Source organism: Camponotus floridanus, unplaced genomic scaffold, assembly GCF_003227725.1.
Source record: "Camponotus floridanus strain SB8 unplaced genomic scaffold, Cflo_v7.5 scaffold91, whole genome shotgun sequence".
In the NCBI taxonomy this organism is placed as follows: Eukaryota; Metazoa; Arthropoda; class Insecta; order Hymenoptera; family Formicidae; genus Camponotus; species Camponotus floridanus.
This window is the reverse complement of record NW_020229862.1, coordinates 341,946-346,565: the sequence shown is the minus strand read 5'-3', so window position 1 is coordinate 346,565 and position 4,620 is coordinate 341,946.

Here is a 4,620-nt window from a genome sequence, read left to right as displayed (position 1 = left end):
ACGGTAATATCCTTTTAGCGATGCATTTGTCGCGCTTAGTGTCTAGAGTCACTAGAGACCCAGATTAAAGGATAATGGAAAGCGGATTATCTTTAAATCACTAACGGCAAATGTAACGGACAAGGATCGGTTCGGTCGCTTCTCAGAGAAATAGCAGTATTCTATTGTCACTACAGTATTTACGCGGTTTGACGTAAATTCTTGGAGCCGATCGATCCGGAAAATCGCGGCTTCCACAAATTAATCCGCGTTTGAATCGTCGCAATCGAATCAACAGATAAACAAAAATCATCTCTTTTCAACTATCAAAAGTTACCCCGCACGAGAATAAAATATCGTGCATGATATAAGATTACAATAATATATATAAAATTTTATTAATTCGTTATGACTTCATATAATTTAATTTATTTTATTTAATTAATTAATTTACTTAATTTATTTTATTTTATTTATTTTCATTATATAATTTAATGTAATAAATTTATTAAATTATTATAACTTAGTATAAGAGAAATATAATAGTACAGGGAGAATATGGTACAATAAAATTGATATTACGCACACATATGTAATTTGTAGAATGTGCGTTTTAATAATCTCTTAATTGCAGTTCTGGGAACAACGTTCTTAGATCAAAGTTTAAATCAATTCCTGGCCGAAAAGTCTCGTAATTATGGAACAATGTGGCGTTTATTATCTATCTTTAGTATCTATTATCTCTTTTTGATTTACGGTGCACGCATGTTGCGCGTTTCATTTCACGCAACGGATTAGCGTTCCATGAATTAACAACTTCCAGCTTATACACAAGGAAGTCGGGGCACGACTTCTATCGTCAAGGCAGATCGTCAAGAATAAGAATGCACGCGATCGTGGAAAGAAGATTCAAGATTGCAATTTTCTGGTACTCGCGCGGCGAGTTCCGAAGCGCACATCCGCGACGCATCGCTTAACTTCTCCGTGTTCAGGATGTTTCCCAAAGCTGTTACTGACTTTCGGGGAATGGAATGTTAACAAGCGTTGAATCGCAATTCCCTACCTGACAATGGAAAAAATCATTCACAGCCCAGATGTTTGCCGACTACATTATGAGACAATATTGATATTATCAAAAAATATACAAGTATATTGAGTTTAATTATCTTAAATCAACCCGAGACAGTGAATTTCATCGGTCTTTTTATCGGCAATCATCAGAGCATTCGATGGAATATTATGCGCATCTCTTTAAAGTTTCTCACGGGTAATTCCTTTTATATGGCCGTATTTACCGTTCTTCTGTTCGTTACGATTCTTTATCTTATTAGTATAATATCTGAAGATATCTGAGTGGAAATAATAATAACTTTTAGAAATTGCTTTATGTAGCAAAGTTAAAGAAAAAATATAGACAAGTCATACAATCAAATATGTAAAAAAGATTTGTTACAAATCGATCATATTTTAAATCAAGATTTTGAATAAAAGATTATATTAAATTATTACTCATATGTATAAAATACGTGTCGAGGATATTAGGTTTTATGGTTTTCAGTTTATAAAAAATATATTAAATATTAAATATTAAATATTACTCATATGTATAAAATACGTATCGAGGTTTTATGGTTTTCAGTTAATAAAAAATATATTAGACAAACATATTAAGGTGTCTTAATAACAATCGCACGATATAGTCGATAATTACCCTCTTGGCTGAAATCTTGATTTTCTGGCATGCAATTTTGCGTGAATGGAACCTATTATTTCAATTCGTTATCTCTTAATTATCTTTCATTAGCGCATTTCTGCATTATGCTAGATTTTTAGAGACGAAATCTCTCGATCGTTCTCTCTCTCTTTCTTTCTCGCCGCGCTTAATATAGTTTTAATCTCGGCTAAAAGGAGGTGTGTAACACAACGCTTACGTCTTCTTCTTCCCTCGCACCGCACCGTATTCGGACGTCGATCTTGACCTCTGCTCTCGCGAAATCATCCGTACTGCAATAATTTATCGCTACTACGCTCTCGTGCTTTCTCTCTCTCTCTCTCTCTCTCTCTCTCTCTCTCTGCCGATAGGCAGGAAAGTACTTTTAAGTCTCTCGATCTAGATCGCACGGCGAGGGAGAGAGGCGCCATTCCTTCGCAGCCCTGGGAATCGAACCCGGAACCTTGACGGCTCTCTCTCTTCTCCTTCTCCTTGTACCGCATCTTCCTCGGATCCGCGCGAAACGCAAGGAAGTCTCTCCCTGCCGTCAATTTCGTCAATATCGCTGGGATATCGTTTCCCGTTATGCGAACGCGCAAACTCGCGGGAGCCTCTCTCGAAACACCTCGCATTCAATATTCCTCCCGCATCTCGTCTAGCACGGTCTTATTGTTTTTGACTAGTCATCATTACGTTTCGCCTAATGTGCACTTTCGTAAACTCACCGTTTCGCGAGGAACAACATAATATTGCATATGGAGAATATATTACGGGCTCGATGCCGTAGTTAAGTATAGATATGAGGTCAAAGTTCCACGTCTTCATGATCCTAACTTGAGAGTTTCAAGTAAATTCTATTACTAAATTTTGTTTATGAATAGACTAAGTGCTCTCGCGATAAAAAATGCTATAAGCAGAAAGATTATACGCCAATCTCGTTCATTACGCCTCGCTTCTTCGCCCGTACCTCTTTACAGTAGCAGCTTCCTCGAAACTACCCCGTGCAAGAAATTCCTTCTGCGCCGTCAGTCTTGCAAATTTCGCTGTCCATGCTTCCCGTTACGCGATTATTTGCCGAGAATTTCTTCAAACACGCGGAGATTGTGCAAAATTCTTGCCCGAAAACAAGCATCGCTCGTTGATTTCGTTTCTGAATAAATTTACATATCTTTGTAAGCATCATAATTATGCTCTTTTATCCGTTTTTCTATTTATATCTATTTATTTAGCGCATATAGAGATTATAACGTAAAAAAAGAATCATTTCAAAAATCAAGAGGGAAAAATAGAATTTGCGATAAAAAAGTCAGTTTTATGAATCTACCTGTCATTAAAAGTTAAGCGTACAAGTCGTGAGACAGAATCCATCTCGAAAAAGTCAAGTCTTTTTTTTTGCGCAATATGTCGGAAACCGCCTATTGCGTAATGCTTGCCAGGTACTTCGCAATTTCCCTGTGGATGATGCGCGGAATGCCGTTAGTCAAGTGCGAGGCGGAATCTTCGCGGAAACGCTTCGCGAAGCGACAGTAGCTTCCGCGGAACAATGGCCCTTTTTACTGCAACTAGAGAGAAGGCGTGCAAGAGAAAATTCCTACACATTCTACCTCCGCACCTCTCTTTCTCGCGTTTTTTCCCTTCATCTCTCTCTCATCAACGCTTTTCTCTCAAATCTCCGCCGATAAAAATAAAGAGAAAGAGAAAGATGTGGCAAAAAACATGATAAACTCGATGCACAATTTCTGCTACATTTATTCGTATTTATCGTCCATGATAAATTAATAATGTTTGTAATTGATTGTGCCAATGAATAATTTAGACATTCAGCTTTTTTGTTGCTCTTTCGGAAAAAACAATTACGTTCGCAGGCAAGGAATTCGCGTGATTCTTGCGATCTCTCATATAATTCGGGTTAATAAAATAAATAAAAAAAAATAAAGTAGGTAAAAAAATAAAATAAATAAATAAAATAAAGTAAGTAAAAAAAATAAAATTGAAAATAAAATAAAATCGCTTACAATACATTAGTACGACTGAGAAACAATAATCTCGATAATTAATACAAGCAATATATATAATATTATGCTACTTTGATTCATAATGTATGTCGGAAAATATATTGATTCGCATGCCACAATAATCGCATCTTTTTATAATTTTATTACAAAGTTCTTTCGGTTAATTTATTCAATATTTACTCAATAATTATTCAATATTTACTCAATAATTATTCAATATTTACTCAATAATTATTCAATATTTACTCAATATTTCAATTATGAAAAAAAGTTTGAATAACAATCGAGTATTACGTCAGCCACATTGTGCGTTTAATTGACAATCAGTGCAAGTGCAACGGAAATGTTGGGAGCGAACGGTAAAATTGGTCGATTCGCAGTTTCATCGACAGCTGTAAAACGTATCCTGTCTGAATATGCCTGCCCTGAAATACGAGGCAATAAGAATATCGGGGGATGCGCCGTGCGGCGCTAGCTCGGGTTTTAAGAAATTACGTTACTGTTATGCAATAAAGAACGACTTATCGTTCTGCGTATTGATGCGTGCAACATATGTTGCAGCAGCACCGTGAATCACGGCATTTTCATATCAATATCGCGAGCGCCGCGTCTCTCGGCAATTATCATACCAGAGTGAGACGCATACATTATCGCCCGGTATTGCCGATGATACAGCTACCTCCTTAACTGTACCACCCATTATGATTAAATTTAAATCAGAGGATACGGATGCGAAATAATACCGGACCGTAATGTAGCGTTTTCCGTTTTAAATTGAATACCGAGATGCCGTCAATGTCTTTGTTCGCAATATGTCGTTGAATTTTTGCAGCTTTTCACGAAGAAAGTGATTATATAGCTGATTGATTTCAAAGAAAAATTGAATCTCAAAGTACCTTAAATTGTTTCAAATCG